Raw genomic sequence first — 18,410 nt, 5'->3', positions numbered from 1 at the left:
TAGTTCATCCAAGGCATTAAGAGAACTACAATGTCAATGCTCTAGCTGAACCTTTTAAAATTGTATCCCATGTATTGGTATAGAAGATTCATTGCTCAAGCAAGTTGGATGCTAAATGGGAGGCCACACCTAATGTACAGTAGTTACAGGCATTCCAAGCCCCGGTATAGCCAGTAACCAGACTGAACATAAGAATGGAAGAGGAACAAAGACAGTACACCGAGATCAACTGAAGATATGTACCAGTCATGTGGAAGACACTCCCATGACAATATTGTCTCAGTTTGCATTATGTTTAAGTCCTATATTAGTTTCCTTATGTGATGAGCCTTTATCAGTTTCCATGTGTGATGAACTTGCACATGATGAACCTGTATTTGATGACCCGGTACCAGATGAGAATGTGTTGAGCAGGAGAAAGAGTGTAGAGAGCTTCCCAACTGTAGTGAGTGCGTCTGCCAAAACCCTCAATGGTCAGATTCCTGCTTGATATTTGCAATAACATGTTCTTATAACTTGTAATATATTAATTTGTGTGTTGCATTGACACCATACAGTTATAAACTATTCACACATAAAAATATTTATATCTATTTTTATATCTATCTATTTGTAAGTATACATATCATGTATACTTACAAAGAGCACATGATCCAAATTTAGATTCTTTCATCAACATTTTTTTATTGACTTATTCATATTCAAATAAATATACCCATGCAAGTGCAACCTCTGTGCAAGTGTGATTGCAATGCGATTACAGTACATGCGCAGTGCGGCTTAGACACATGCGCATTAGCAAAAAAATTGCTTGATCTGTGTAAATATCGGTATTGCATAAATCTCTGAATCAGGCCCATAGTACTTAATAGGTTCTTTTATATTTAATTATTGGTTCCAACAAAAAATGTATTTACAGTGTTACATTTTATTATTTTGTACAGGTCACACACCTAAAATCTCCACTTGAATGGCTTTACACACCTCCATGTGGAATTTTACACCTTATCCCAGACCTTATAGACTCCACAACGTTTTCCTATACAGCTAGTTTTATTCGCACTGCCCATATTGTGCTGCACTTCCTATTATGCCATTACAGCAGAGGGTCCCAAACTCAGTCCTCAAGGCACCCTAACAGTACAGGTTTTCAAAATAGCCATGCTTTGGCACAGGTAATTTAATTAGTATTTCAGTCAATATGATTTAACCATCTGTGCTCAACCATGGATATCCTTAAAACCAGGACTGTGAGGGTGCCTTGAGCAGGGCCGTAACTAGGGTGGTGCAACCTGTGCCATGGCAGAGGGCAGGGGGTGCATTTTGGGCCTTTCAATTTTCCTGTCTATTATCATTCTCAGTTGTAGCTTCCTCTTCTTATATCCCCAGCATCTTCTGGCTGCCCCTTTCTCTTCCCTGGCCCTTTCCCATGAGGCCATAGGTCTTTTTCAGGTGCACTATCTTATGTCCCTATTTGAAAAATGGGGGAGGCGCTTCTGCTCTTTCTGGCACAGGGCACCAAAAAGTCTAGTTACGGCTCTGGCCTTGAGGACCGAGTTTGGGAAATACAGCTACATAATTATATCCTGTGGAACCTTGGCAGACTTAAATAAACACTGGGGCTGCAGCTGCCGTGGAGGTCAGTCACACAGAAAATTAACTACAGCACAAACTTTCTAACCCCATTACCCTCCTGCCCACTTCTCTTTCGAAATCAAACAGTAACACACCATAATTAACAGTTCTTTCTGTGTGATAAACAGCCCCAGAGATACCACACTAAATGGACAAAGCTATAAGGGGCTACCCACTCCACTTACTAGGGTTGCAGATAACTGGCATGTCCCTGGCGGCCAGGCTTGCAGGCTGGTCCATCTGGCTGGCAAGCAGGCTGGTCACTCTGACTGGCAGTGACAAGCAGGCTGGTCCCTCTGGCTGACAAGCAGGTTGGTCACTCTGACTGGCAGTGACAAGCAGGCTGGTCCCTCTGGCTGACAAGCAGGCTGGCCTCTCTGACTGGTAGTGGCAAGCAGGTTGCTGGTCCCTCTGGCTGGTGGTCTCTTAATCAGATGCAGGAGAGCAATGTGCAGGCTCAGCAAAGTGGAGTAGAATACATGTGCAAGTGGAATGCATAGTTCCTTTCTACTTCCATTCCATTCCTGTGTACCCACAGCACATAGTCCACTCACCAAATCCTTTACATTTGTCCATTGACTTGTCATTTAACTTTAGTTCCGCCCCCACCAGATAGAAAACTCACTTCCTGGACCTCATCCATTCAGGGTTGGGTGTGGGGGATGGGTGACAGAGAGGAGACAATACAAGTAAGTTATGTTTTTAACTACCACACCATGTTTGTAACATGCTGCCAATTTCTAGCCAATGGGATGAGTGAAGAGGAGGATGGACCTGCCTTGAGAGCAGACGCTGAATCAGTGAGCTCGGCTCGGCCACGGCAGGCATATCATGTATGGGATGTGACTTGGCCCTTTCTTTCAGCCAAGAAGCACCTTAATACCTTAATAGTCAATAGGACAATGGAAGATCATGAAGAGCTTTTTGTCACTTGATACATTGATTGCGCATATTGATTCCATAGTGGGATATGGAGATGGAATTTCTGTATAAAAAAACAGGTGACACTGTAGAAATCTGAGCTTTCTCCAGTGAAGCCTGTATTCTTATACAGAAATTCCACCTCCATATTCCGCTTTGAAATCGATATTGCAATCAATTTATCAATTGACAAAAAGTATGCCTGTTGATAAATTAGGAGATGTGGTAAGTCCTTATATTCAGATGCAAATGATGAAAAAAAGGACTCATCTCCACTAGACAATTAATTATATCCCTTAGTAAGAGAACACTATTGTTTTATGTGCAGTTTGTGATTCGAATTATCAGAAAAATATGTTTAATTTTGAGACCTACAGTAAGTGTTACTGGATTCCAGGAAGTTTACCCAAGGGTTCTATATAGGTGTAATTGCTCATTATTATAGTTTAAAATTACAACATTGTAAAATATGCACTATAAACTAGTTATTTCATGCTCAAAATGTATTTAAAAAAATCCTTTATGTTTTAATAAGTTGTTTTATGAGAAAAGAACTGCTGTTTTAATATGAAAAATAATTTGGCATATTAAAACATGCACGATAAGAGAATATCTATGTAATATAACTGTCATAATATCCCAAAATATTGTAGATAACTTTATAATATAACCTGGACCAATTGCACACAAAACAATGTGCTTCTAACCCCTAGAAATATTACACTGGTTAAAAGTTACAGGATAAAAAAAGAAATATTTATCTCCATGAGCACACATCATAGGGCTTGATAAATATAGTATGATCCAATTTTAATATTTGCAGTTTCAAGCTTTCACTGCTGATAGCTATAAGAAGGAACTTAGAAAGACAAAGCAGCTCTTTAGAGGCTTCAAAATACTGAGATTGGCTTCCAGCACCCTTAAGCATTATCATGATGAAGACTTTAATGCCAAAGAATTTGTTGAAACTCACTTTTCTCGTGGACAAATCAGTATAATAGAGGAAAACGTGGGCCAACCTGTGAAAATATTGCATGAACTACAGGTCTGTAGATAAAATACAGTTAAAATGTGTATAAATATCACGTTTACCTTTCAGAACTATTGTTGAATTTGGGGTTTATGAATAATTTTAAAAGTAAATACTAATACATGATCAAACATTTTTTTTGCAGAAATGAATACATAAAAAATCGATTAGAAACTTTGAATGTAACCATACAGACATCAGGCAAACTATGCTGAAATTACAAACTATATATTTTCTCTATTATATTTAATATTGAGGCAGACTTTTCAGGAAAAACGAATGAGTGGGATACACACCTGGCCGACCCAGCATCCTTAGAGCCGCCCTGCCGACTGAGTGACTGATTTGGTAAGCATACACACTTACCAATCGGCTGCTTCATATGTCTGGCTAGGTATCACAGCTGGGCAGGCATTTCAATTTTCCTGCACAGTTGTGATGTCATTGTCGGTGGTCCCTGTGGCCAGCATAATGGGTCGGTCACCAGTACACACCAGCAGATGTGCACAATATATCTGCAAGATAGATCACATCTGCCATGCTGCACAACCAACACAATGTATCTGTAGAACGTCATCATTCATAGATAATTTGTGTCTACACACAAACCAATGCACTGAACAATATATAATTAATTGGCAAATGAAATATTATACAATGTGTACCCAGCATAACTCATATTAACAATTTTAATGTTTTATGAAGCATGTACAATGGTTTGAAGTCCCAGGATGGAAAGTTGGGTAGTGTAGATACAATGTACAAGCTGATATATGATCACATGGGCAGCACAGGATGACTTTCGAAATGAAAGGCTATAGAATAGAATATGATCAGTTATACATAAATACTGCTTTTACCTTTAAATAACACTTTCTTTACAGGTATAAACATTGAGGGCATTTATAACTTCAATACTCATGTATTGCCAATACTGGGTCCTATAAATGATCCTTACTCATATTAGCTTTATAAATAGTACAGAATAGGAATACTGGCAAAATCGAGCTAGATCATTAAAGCTTGACAAGAAGTTGGAATTGGTACTAAGCCCATGATTGAACAGCAAGTGTAACCAGTTAGGCTATGTTTGGTACCCAGGGTGCTGGTGTGGGAACAGTGATTGAACAGCAAGTGATATGGCAGATCCAGCAGATCTTCCTTCTTCTATGGCAACAACTCCACACGCTTCTCCACCTCAGGCTGTAGAAGAGAGGCTAGCCCCATACACACAGTAAATCTACAAACGTACCCATGGTGCTGGTGTGGGAACAGTGATTGAACAGCAAGTGATATGGCAGATCCAGCAGATCTTCCTTCTTCTATGGCAACAACTCCACAAGCTTCTCCACCTCAGGCTGTAGTAGAGAGGCTAGCCCCATACACACAGTAAATCTACAAACGTACCCAGGGTGCTGGTGTGGGAACAGTGATTGAACAGCAAGTGATATGGCAGATCCAGCAGATCTTCCTTCTTCTATGGCAACAACTCCACAAGCTTCTCCACCTCAGGCTGTAGTAGAGAGGCTAGCCCCATACACACAGTAAATCTACAAAACGTGACAGCCTTAGTAAGAAGAATAATCATGTAGGGTTATTAAAAGGGCTGCAAGAGAACATGAGTCCAGGGCAGGTTGCTGAATGAAGAAAATAATAATCACCATACATATTACAGGTAAATCGGCACAAATTGAATTTGGTAAATCTTTAGCAGTAGTTTGCAATTAGAGATAAGCGGTTTGGTTTTGCTGAAAAATGAACATGCCCAAACTTTGGGGGGTGTTCTGACTCAGGTCTTCTCGCCAAGTTCAGAACTCGGATCTAAAAACAGGATCTTGCATATTTTGGATTGCATTTAAGTCCCTCCCTCATGATTTCAGGTGTTGTGCTGTGAGGTGGTCAAAATTTGCTGAAAATTAATGTATAGTAATTGATGGTAATAATACTATAGGAACAACAACAGGCCCAAGTTACATGATTTTAGCTGTTTTTATAAATGTTTAAAGGAAACCGAAACCAAACCAAAACACTTGAATGTGGTTTTGCCAAAACCAAAACATGATAATGATTTAGAACCAAAACCAAAACGCTGGGGTCTGTGCACATCTCTATTTGCAATACGGTAATATATAGGCAATGGTCAATAACTCTAAGCACCTCTTTGGCTATAATTAGGTAAAATGTAGTTTCTCAATTGTTTCGATACACTAGATCAGTGTTTCTCAAACTCGGTCCTCAGGACCCCACACAGGTCACGATTTCCAGGTCACCCAGCAGGTGCACATGTGTATTCATTACTCACTGACACATTTTAAAAGTTCCACTGGTGGAGCTAATTATTTCACTTGTGATTCTGTGAGGAGACCTGGAAAACATGCACTGTTTGGGGTCCTGAGGACCGAGTTTGAGAACCTGTGCACTAGATTATAAACACACAATAACCTTCATGAAGCACACATTTAAGGAAATTGCAAAACAGATTATGACTTAGCATACTAGCAACACCCCATACTGATCAGACATTTACTTTAATGTGAACACAAAGGGCCTGATTCAGAGCCGGACGCAATTAGCGCTTGCTCGTCCCGAAAATAGGCTATTCAAATGAACCATTCGCTGTTTGCGGTCTGCTCACGCCTCTAGGTCTGAACTAGCGAACAAAACTTGCGGTCGTTTTTTTGGAAACTACGCCCGCTGGCCGCTCGCATCCTAGGTCATGTCCGCTATTTTTTAGATTAATCGAGTACATCGAACAGGGTATGAACTGCTCGCTATTCTTGTGGTCGGTTTTTGCTACCACAATTTTGTGAGCAGTTCTGGCTTAAAAAAAACCCAGTGACGTGGTCAATGACGCTGCTGTTTTAATTATGCACACCCATAAAACGCCCGTTTTGACCTTTAAGCACGCCTGCGATCGGATCTCCCCTCCCCGTTTTCAAGCACTTTCCCCTGTTACCACCCACATACGCCTCATTCTGTCACTCAAATTATCAGGCATTCGCTATTTTGCGAGCACATGAATTTCGGCCGCACTGACTGGTTCGCGCATGCGTATAACGATGCGCAGTTGGGCAAACATCGCTCGGAGCGAACGAGAGGCCGCTTACGAGTGGCTCTGAATCAGGCCCAAAGTTCTGTCATTGAGGAACTCTCTTACTAGGTGATCACTTTCCTTGTTATCAAGCATGTACTTGTAATCTACCAACTCTTATCAGCCAGCAATGTTTTCAAGGAGATCTATGTGATGGAATTCACAGATGCTAATATCAAACACTTCAAGCAATGGCTGGAGAAGAGTGAAGATGCCACTGACCGGTCATTTGCTTCCAAGGTTTGTGACCTTCAAGACAATAGGTACACAAGCTCATTTTCATGTTTATTTAATCATAGTTATATATAGCTAGGGTGCAAGGACCCATTTTACATATAGATCGGTCTCAAAGAGAAGATGCTTTAAAAATAAACACTTTATACAAAAACATTAAAAGCACTTTGATAGTGAGATCCTATATTTGGTGAGAATAATTTTGACCACAGGCCAGAGCAGGTTACTGGATTTCATGATCCCAGTACTGTGAGGCAGCAATGATAACTACTGTGCCACCATGCTGCCTCAGTCAGGATTGAAATAATTGTACTGAGCACTTGTATGACATCTGTCAGTAGAAAATAGTTTTTTAGTCTATCAATAACAACAAAAATACAGTAATTATTAGATATATTTTTTTAGTAATTATTATAAGATATGATATTTTACTAATGGCAAAAACACATATAAAACACATACAGCATGTAATATAATTTGGTTGGGTATGAATTGTCCTGTGAATCCCTCACAATTCACAGGACAATTCATAATTTCTTTCAACACTTTGGGTCTGTAATAGTCTGCGTGATGCAGGCATGGGTGCCAATGATTGCTAGTCCAGAGAGTATGACAATCATTTTTAAAGCAGCAATAATTTAAAAGATATAATGCACCCATGCCTGCATTGTGCAGTATATTACATAAGGCCATTTGTCCTCTACATTGCTGACAAATCGATTAGAATTGTTAGTAAAAACAAAAAAATCTCTTAGAATAGTCTGAATGAAGGACGTGCCACCTAACTGAGGTGGGAACTTAGGAATGTTAAACATTTCTAGTAGAAGAGCCTAATTTACATAGACATTATAGTCAAAACATACAATACTACTAATGTTCTTGAGGATTTGTTTTTATCAAAACATATTGCTTGTTAAATGAAATATGTTACAGCACAAAAAGGGGTGATCATCAGCACCGGAATATATAAAGGAACATTAGCATTGAGAGAAACCCCTATTAATGAAAACATACATATTGTTCAGGACCATTGTCACATGTATGTTTGTTGTGAAAGTGGGTGTGCTACCAATGTAACTAATACATAAGTACAAACAATAGGAAGGATTGTCCCTTTGTGATGCACTAATACAGCTGGCATCATGGCACATCTCACCCATGTTAATAATTATCGATTTGAGGATAAGTAATTGAGAATATGTAATGTTATAAATGTGTAGTCAGGGGCGCCGAGAGGGGGGGGGAGCGGGTACAGATTGCCCGGGCTTCCTGAGGGGCCTGGTGGGGGCCCGGGTCCGGCGCCGCCCCCCCCCTCACAGCAGCCCAGCATACAGCATGTGCTGAGCTGCAGTTGGAGACTGCTCGTTGCTGCTGAGCAGCAGCCACAGCAGTCTCCTATGCCTGTGCGGGGGAGCGATCACACTGATCGCGCCCCCCCTGGCTTTGCACCGGGCTGAGGGGGCTCAGAGCGCCCCGCCTCCCCAGCGCGCAGATCTTTTTTTTTCTTGATAAGGGGGCGTGGCCACGTCTCCTGCAATTAGGCCGCGCCCCCTATTACCGGGGCCCACCACGGCTCTTGGCGGGCCTGTGTGTAGTAAACATTTATATAATTATTAAATATATCTTCATACTTATTTACAAAGTTCATTGAATGTTAGAAGGTATATTTACAATATGCCTACATGACACAATCTATACTTACCTGTATGCCTTTTGTTTAATTTCAGTGATGGATGGCAGGAGCAAGAAGAGACAGTGAGAAGAGCAATTAAAATTTTTGTTAAGTGGGATATCTTCAAAAATAGTTGTATAGATCCCCTACTTGTACCTCTGGCTGACTGTGTTATCAGTGTCTTTATAGTGAATGTAATTAGTAAAAACTAAAGAAGATTTCAAGGGGAATGTGAAAAGTTTCACATCACGGGTTAAAATCAGTAGACATCTGCTGCTCTTTACTGTGCTGTATATGACCTAATAGAATGGGATTGAAATGCCGGTGGCTGTTTAGTCGCTGGTTCAAATCCCGACAGCGCATGCCCAACAGGATCAAGATCCCAACAGAGGCAGGTAGGTACCCTAACCTCCCCTGTCCCCCCCTAACCCTCCCTTAATGGTGCCTAACCCTAACCTCCCCCCTAGTGTTTAACCCTAACCTACCCCCAGGCGTGCCTAACCCTAACACCCACTACCGCTCCCTAAACCTAACTCTCCCGGGGGGTGCCTAACCCTAACCTCTCCCTGGGGATGCCTAACCCTAACTCTCCCCACTAGGGGTGCCTAACCCTAATCTCCTCCCCCCAAACCTAACCCTGACCCTGCTAGACTCCCTAATCCTAATCCTCCTCCCCTCCCCCTGTGGCTAACGCTAAGGGCGCCCTTACCTTCATTCAGGATGTCGTCCTTGGCATTCCAACATCAGGATTATGATAGGCATCGGTATTTTGACGCCTATCATAAATCCCTAGCCGGCATTCCGCTGTCGGGATTGTGTATAATTTCCCCCATTGTGTTGTTGCTATAATCTAACTGAAAGCAGGACCGACTGTATGCATTACTAGACAGGTGTCTCAGTTTTTATGGCGTATGAGTGTGTTATCTATTGTACTGACTATAATTACAACCATCTCCTGATCAAATGGCTATGAAGCGCATTCAATCAGTAGATCACTGCTATTTGAGTCTGTGGGGTATATTTACTAGTGTGGCTTTTAGAAGTGGAGATGTTGCCCATATTAACTAATCAAATTCTACTTATTTATCTAGCACCTTCTAGAAGATAATAGCTAGAATCTGATTGGTTGCTATGGGCAACATCTCCAGTTCTAAAAACCAGCACTTTAGTAAATATACCCCTGTGTGTTGGATTGAACCTCTGTTTTTTTTTACTAACCAGTAGAGGTCACTGCAACTTTCCAGAACAGTTCCTGAGAATGATTGAATACAGATCCAAAGGAAAGGAACAAGCAACTATACCCTACCAGATGAGGGTTGTGTAAATGGAAAATCTCTCTGTCTCTCTCTCTCTCTGATTCGGTTACATTCTTTTATACTGCATCTAAAAACCTATGGTTCAGTGATTATTAATGTGCTAATATAATATACCTAATGTTCTGCTTTGTACACATATTGGAGCTAACCCTCAAAACTGTTGGCATTTGTCTGCATATTGTAGGATTGTACGTATCGAAACATTATATGTAATACATTGTAAATATGGGTACTTTGAGTATAACAAGAGGTGCTCATATTCTGATTTTATGTTAATGTGGTTTTGTTGGCCTCTAGGGCTAAATCATAACTAAAATTAAAGATGATTTAATGTGAATTAACTATTTTGGGTTATATGCTTGTATATTGTGTAATATTTTATATTACATGTCTGCTTTTAGCCCTCCACAACAAAAACAAAAATTGTTTTGAAATGTCTCATATTTTGTTTATGATCACTTAAATTTGTCTATTGTATTATAAAAAATGTCTGTAGACATCTGTAGAAAAAAAAATCATACATGCAGCTAATTTGAGTGGTTTCTTTGTTTGCCCTATTGCACTAGTAACTCATTTGTACAGCAGATAAACTATTGCTGGGCAATTATTGTAGCATGGGGCCACTTAATGAGCTTTAATAAAATGTTGGTTGCACACAAAATATTTGTGATATTAGGAGGGACTTTAAAGTAAAGATATTACTTAGCTGTCATGTACAACTCCACTAATTAATAAATACCTATATATGTGCCTAGTAGACAAATCAGCACATGTATGCAATAACTTTGCTCTTGGTGTCTGGTATGTATCAGATATACAGATACTGTTTATAAATGCACACTTGTGGAACAGGCATGTGTGTGCACTGATGTCTGTGTGTGCACTACCTCAGAACTCCCTGACATCTGTGCCATGTGCCACACTCCCCTGACAGAACCTGGCAGATAGGAGTTATTAATACCAGTTAGTGTGACTAGAACCAACACTCTCTTTGATGGTCCTATTTAAGAAAAAATGCATCCAAGTCCTGAAAAGTAACATTTTTCAAATATTGCATTGATTTGGAATTTACTGATTTATCAATAACGAGATGCCGGGACATGGGCTCCAAAAAGAGCCTGTCCCAGGGAAGGCTAAACAGTAAACTGATCGCTTATATGATCACTCTAGTTCCGGGTTCATACCTGGCTGAGCTACTGTACTGTGCATGTGCAAGTGGTATTTACTGAAGAGGGATCCGAGTATTGAAATGTTAAAAAGGCATTAGTTATCAGAGCAAGCAAGCTAAGCAAAGCTTTACAGAGCTTGGTAACTGAGTTTTTCCCTGCAGTCTACTACTGCAGTATACTTTTGCATGCATTAAGAATGAGAGCTGTGGTACCACCTTAGTAAATGGCCCCTAAATTAAAATTTAGCAACCCAAAGAAAAAGCCATTTTCAGAGGAGTGACTGCATTTTTTGGAATGATAAATGGTCACCTGGGCAACAGGCAAAAACTGTGGAAGTTGCATACTAAGGACTTTTGTTACAGGATGCTGCCTCAGAGATACAGTAACTGAAAGAAGTACAGTATTAATACTCTCCTAATTTTGAACATTTTGCTTATCTCTAGTTGTAACGGACTTCTTGCTCTGTGGATGTAATGCATTGGAACAAGAAGTACAATTAAGGAATTAATGTTTAATTAAGACCAATATTATTTTTCCAGCACATAGGTCTGTCAATCAATTATTACGCACATAGAATTTCTTTGAGGTATATTATCTTCCACAAACTCAGAGTTAATGGAATAACAGTAAATTTCCAATACTCCACTGCCGTGGCAGGAAATTAAATAAACATGTGAGTGTCAAGATCAAAACAGTTTATTGCCACAACTGTGTATGCAGGTGATTATTTCACTAGACACAATGTTAAGAAAAAAAATACTTAAAATGTGTCTAGTGAAATTTTCATATATATGAGTTGGGCAGCACACCCAGAAAAGAAATTTGGGAAAAGGTGAAAACCTTAAACCAAAAATACATGGGAAATTAATAATAAAAATATCTGTCCGATATACAAAAATAAACAAACTCTCTGTACAGGACTGCATCAAACTCCTACAAATACTGTATGCAGGTCATTATAGCATCCTTTGTCTATATCTCACCTGTGTTTTTCAATTTCTTGCCCTTTGATTACAAAGGCATATTTGAATGGTAAATTGGTCACAATCTTGGTATATGTTAGAGTATACATCTACAAGGCTACATGTCAGCTTTAATCCTCTTAACCACGATGTTAGACAATCTTTTTCACACAGTAGGAGGAGAATACCAAGATACAATTGTAAAAAAATAATATAAGAGGAGGGTAGAAAAGAATGAGAATATGAAAGAAAATCAAACCAAATAAAACAAATTTAAATAATCATATGAAGAAATTGTCTATGAATAAGACATTTATTTAATCTTAATTCTCACACTTTGACTAAGGAGGAAACCACTGTATTCGAAAACTGTCTTAAATTTGCACAACAAAAATTTATGAATTTGAAATGTTTATATATTTACAGAATTTCTAAGAATGCTTACTCTAATAAATTATTTGTTGGCAAACAAATGTAAATAAAAAAATTGATGAAACTCAAATTAAAACCAAAGTCATTTAACCAACTCAACAAATAGTTATAGATGACCTATGGATTACCTAGTAAACATTAATAAGAATATTAAAAAATATGTATAATCATACAAATAGAGGAAAGCTTTAAAAAGCCAAAGGCAAAATAATTTTCAAGACAGCAGATAAGGGGAGGGGGGGGGTCTGTATTATTAAATAAGAAGTACTATAAGATAGCAGTTTTGAAACAGTTAGAAGATAATTGGACATACAGGAAACTAAGATGGGACCCTAAAAAAGGGTACCCTGACAGGTAAAGAAGCTCTGTTTCTGATAAATCTAATTATGCCTGTAATATATAAATTCCCCAAAGTTCATAGGATTCACACAAATGCCCCTGGTAGGCCTATAGTATAAGGTGTAGATTCTATAACTGCCAATTTGTCAGAATTCAGTGACTCCCCCTTGAATCTTTGGCTTTAAAAAACAAATTGCACCTTAGGGACACAACTAATGCTTTAAATCTCTTAAAATCCATTGAATGGCAAGAAGGCTTCCTACTGGTTAATCCCATCATACACACACATTGTACCATCATAGAGAATGACAAGGGACTTGAGGCTATTTCCTCCTATCTAAGAGAAAGTAAATTAAAACCCGATATAAGAGATTTTATTTTAAAAGACATTTCTTTATTACTCTCAATTAATTATTTTCATTTTAATTAAGAATTCTACATCCAAAATGTTGGTCCCACAATGGGCACCAAGTTTGCCCCAATTTGTTACCATCTTCATGAATTATTTACAGTTAAGTTCCAGTTGGACAACAACATAAAAGAAAAAAACAGACGCAATAGTATTAAAATTACCTGAGATTGAATTACTAAACAGCAGCTTCACTTGGTATATACCGGATTCAACCAATAAATGAAATAGGACAAGGAGGAGTGAGAACATTCACACACTTAACACAATGTTAAAAACATTCCTTAAAAACAGAAAATGTCCTCACCAGCAATAGAAAGTATCTGGTAAAGATACACCTGCTCCAAAGTGTTAATTGAATAATAATAACATGTAGTCTTTTACAAATCCAAAAGCGTTGTTGATCCAGGTATAAGTACAGTACTACCGGTTGGCAACAATAAGTGATAATTAGAGCCATATGTGTACACAAATTAAGGTGCAGATGGATTTCTGAAACAGCACTGTGATGTTAATAATAATTGATTAGCAGCAGTGTAAGTTCAATCCATACTGTGTAAACCTTTAGGGGAGAGCACAGGGAGATCTTGGCATCTGCGCTATGCTCAACCCTGTGTCACAGATTCCAGGCAACACAATGATGGTAAGTTGTAGTGCTATCAGAGGAAGAGTGCTAGTTGTGGAATGCTGGCTAGCACTAAGCTCAACCTCCAGTACAAATATTATGAATCAGGGGGTTTAGCAGTATGTTTCTTATCTCTGGTTATATCCAATATGTCACTGCCGGCATCTCACTGTTTAAGCAGCAGCCTCCAAAGTAGACAATTCCCAGATGCTAGAAGTGGTTTTCAGCAATTCAGCAGCTTTAGCAACCTTTGAGAAGAAAATCACAGAGCAGTATTACCAGACCTAACATGTTTCTCCTTCAATATAGAGTGAAGGTACCCTTTGATGAAGCCAATATGACTGTACTCACATGATATAACACTATCAGTAACTTTATTGAATTAAAATAGATAGGCAAACACGATTCTTAGTAAATCCATGATCTGGGGCGTTAAGAATGAATGTGAGTCCCTGCGATGCCCAGCATGTTTAAACACGACCAGAAACAATTCTTAGTAAATATACCTCTAGGGATATAGCAAAGATAAAAACAGAATTAGCAAAAACAGAAATGATTTTTAGCTGATTTTAAAACTCTTAAGCACAGAGGGTTTAAATAATTTTTTTGAGTTAAAATATGTTTAGGAAATTGATATTTTAATAATACACAGTTATATTTATTTATATATCTTTTTATGGATTGATCTAGATAGTATTTATATATTTTCTTATTTTAGAATGATCTGTTTAAAGTTTTTTTTTTGTATTTATAACCATGATCGCCATATTATTGACATGATCTCTCCTTTCTGTTGTTAATTCTTATTACCATGGTAACCAAACTTCCTAATCAAGACTTCTGGTTGTCATGGATCATGGGATGTCCAACAGCCTTAACATAACTTCCTGTGATGTTGGACAAGATAAAGATGGGGTGCGCCCTTATTTCCCATGACAATAGTACATGGAACATAATTTCTAGTACCTCTGTTGACAAATTTCTGTTCTAATCAAACAGTTTAAAGATTTGATTATGCCATTGGTGGAGGAACAGCTTTTAACACACACTCTGATTTCTGTAAGAAATGTTGGTCATTATTCTGGACAAAAGGATTTAATATTTCCGGTTCATCGGTGAAGTTTAATTTATCTGGACATGGCTTAGTGTATTTTGTTTACATCTTCTATGTTTTAAATGAAATATGCTTAAATATTATATTAAGATCATGGATGTTACTTTAGTTATATTGTTTTATTTTGCATCATCATTTTACATCCACTTATAAATTTCGAGATTCTTACTTGTGATTGGACAACTCTGCTTTAAATGGAAGGATAGTTTCACCACCACCTTATTCTGCCTTATTAAAGACTATTTAGTGATTTGACAAGAAGGTGTCTTTATATGGATGTCCATCTGGGGGTAGCAGTCACACCCAGTTTGTTCCAGCTATTCTGGGTGTATCCATTTTTTGCCCCGGCTGTGTGTTATGTCATTCAAAATGTCACACATGTGTCTGTGTGTGTAATATCAATCACAGTTTATGAAGGTGTGCTGCACACACATCATTAAAGTTTGTTAGTGACTCAGTAATAATAAATTACTATACAATGCATTATGGGCCTGATTCAGAGATGGACAGAATTGCCGAGCTGCACACAAATGGCTGTGTAATTCCATCCATCTGAGGTGCTAATGCAACAGGAGGTGTTTGTAGGAGACAGACACCTCCTTGTTGCATCTGCAATCCCAGCACTGCAACCGAGGTCGCTGCCTGGGATCACCAGTGTGACCATCGGTCTCAATGGTTGCTCCTTTGGCCAGTCCACGGAAGGTGAAGTTTACCACAGCCTAACCGGGTCTTGGATAATCTGCATCCACTGAAGCAGACCATGGCCTTGTCTGTCCTGGAAAATGGGGGTAACAGTTTCTGGGAACGGTGACCAGCCATGCCCCCTCTCTGCCCCCAAACTCTGCAGCATGTCAATCATGCTGCAGCTTGGGGAGGTCTGCGAGCAAGATTACAGGGCCCATTCTGCACATGCGCAGAGCCCAAAACATGTGTTATAACCATCAGGTTAGCGTACATCTCTGAATCAGGCCCTATGAGTGTATCAAAAAATATTAAAACACTGAAGTGCTTTCCTGTGTCTGCTGTCTTAAGTACTTTGTTTTAGTAAGTTTGTCATCAAAAATTAGGGATTCTCTTTTGGTTTGGAGTGCAAACTTATGTGCTTTCTTAATAGTTTTGTGACTTTAGCCTTATTCTTTAAGGTGATTGGTCATGTCAATGTTCATGATTTTATATGTTAGGTCATCATACCAATTTCCTCTGGGCCTGAGAAATTTCCTTTTGGGGAGATTTTCCAGTGATGGGGCAAATGGGAACTTGAGTGGTATAGCAGATTGTTTGTAGTAGTACTTTTTCTTTGGCCAGCATGTTTTGTCATCTTTATATATTCTTAGGTTGGGGAATCATTTGCTCACTGTACTCACCTCATATGTGAATTTAAGATTGACCACATTCATGTTGAGAGTATCAATGAAATCCTTAAGATGTTTTTTAGAGCTAGGTGATGTGTTGATCATTATATGCTCTTAAAACTATTTCTTACTCCCATCATCATAAAAATAAATTGGCATAGGTGGGACCACAAGCTGCCCCCATCACTGTTCCTCTAGTTAAAATTGATTGTCAAATGTGAACAAATTTTTGTGTAACATAAAGTGCAAAAGTTGTAGGAGGAATTCATGGAAGCTATTTAATCCTTCCATAGTAATAAAGTACTTCACATCTGCTATTCCCAATTCATGTTTTATGCTTGTGTAGAGGGAGTCTACATCAAGACTCACCAGCAGGTAGTTTTCATCCAATGTAATGTCATGTACTTTTTTTTAAATATCAGTAGTGTCTTGTACATAAAATGGTAACCCCATACCATGATGTTGAAGATGTGTGTCTATGAAGATGCTAGCTTTTTTTAGAAAGACTGCCAATGCCCTATACAGTAGACCTTCCTAAGGGTTCAGATGTATTCTTGTGAATTTTTGGGAGCAAATAGAGTGTAGGTATCTTTGGATTTTCAGTTTTGAGAATCTCGTGCTAATGTTGGGTAATACAGATGTGTCCTCAGACACCTTTGCTGCAGTGGCGACAAACAGCACATCTTGGTAAACACAACTAAACTATACCAAGCACAAAATCTTTTAGGGTACCAGTGATTCTATAAATGTCCATAAATCTGATTTTCCTGTAGATCAGTCCATAGATGCATTAAAACAAAACTCAGGTAAGTCCTCTTTTTAAAGGTGGTCCTTCTTAACTTGTTCCTCAAAGAGACGAAAGGAATAGACCATTCAGTGGATGTAGGTAGGTGTAATTAAAATTGTGCTTTTCCTACTTACATCTAAGTTTTAGATATCCATCTCCCCTTAGTTTCCTTTCTGGCCTGATGTATACCCTTGAATAGGAGTTCTGCGTTGATGTATGAGATCACATCTGTAATTGCATTCTGACAATCTTGTTTAATCATTTTTGTGTAGTATTTCTTAAAGTTATATGTGGATTCAATAACATCTTAACATAACAGATAGTACTGTTTAGTTGCCTCATAGCTTTTTTCATAAACATGTCGGGGCCAATGGACTACATTTCCACCTTTTATCAGACTATTTTTTTACATCTGTCATTGCTTTGATCTCTTCAGTGGCTTTTCTTTCATTGGGATTCAAGTTTACCTTGTATACATGATCATTTTGCTTCTTATATAATATTGTCAAAGTCTTTAGAGACAAGATTCATGACAACCTTGACTTCTGGACAGATGTTCTCTTGTGGCCAGAAAGCCAATTTCTTCTTACATATGAGTGATGTTAAGAATGGGGAACTCCAGGTAGTTCATCCAATAATTAAAGTGCATCTTGGTTTTGAGATGTCCAGAGGTCTTCTGTTTGAGTCATACAGTGTGTCACATTTGGTTGTGAAAAATCCAGATTTGTTATTGAACATGGGGTGGTAGAAGCATCATCAATTCTTTTATTGGCATAAAAATTTGCATCTGAATATTCTTAGATTCATTTCTCATTGGAATCTGTAAAATGTACATGTTGGGGGAAAAGATAAAACATTTTCAAGGACTATGGCCTGTGAATCCATTAGGGGATCTTGGGAAAGATTGATAATCCTCCATTGTAAGCGATTAAGCATCTGAGCCCACAACCAGTTGCTTAATCATGACAGTCCCATAACATGCCCATAAGATGGTACATTTCCATGTGTCTGAAAAGCCACCTTCCAGTCACCCCCCAGGAATGCACAATACATTCCAATACATTTCTAAGACCACACTACTGGGTCACTGTGCCTACACACCATGGGACTCATGCATTGTGTGATATTTTAGCAACATTAAAAAACATTTTTGTGAATATTGGTATTGAATGTGACTCAGAATCAGGTCCCAGATATCAGTGCAAATAGAGCTGAGTTATATTGGTTATTTTGTTTTCACTTAGTATTAACCAGTGGCGGCCCCATAGGTGTGGCTGCAGCACAGTCTAAAATTGAAATAGGGGAAACACACCAACTGCCAG

At 38.6% G+C, this 18,410-nt stretch overlaps 1 pseudogene; it reads left to right on the top strand.

The window, feature by feature from the left end:
* The first annotated feature begins 2,754 nt into the window (after nucleotides 1-2,754).
* Nucleotides 2,755-8,886, top strand: LOC148542115 (indolethylamine N-methyltransferase-like; annotated as a pseudogene).
* Nucleotides 8,887-18,410: the final 9,524 nt, after the last annotated feature.

Source organism: Taudactylus pleione, unplaced genomic scaffold (genome assembly GCF_031769625.1).
Source record: "Taudactylus pleione unplaced genomic scaffold, aTauple2 ptg000015l, whole genome shotgun sequence".
Lineage (NCBI taxonomy): Eukaryota > Metazoa > Chordata > Amphibia > Anura > Myobatrachidae > Taudactylus > Taudactylus pleione.
This window is presented reverse-complemented; position numbering and strand designations above follow the sequence as displayed.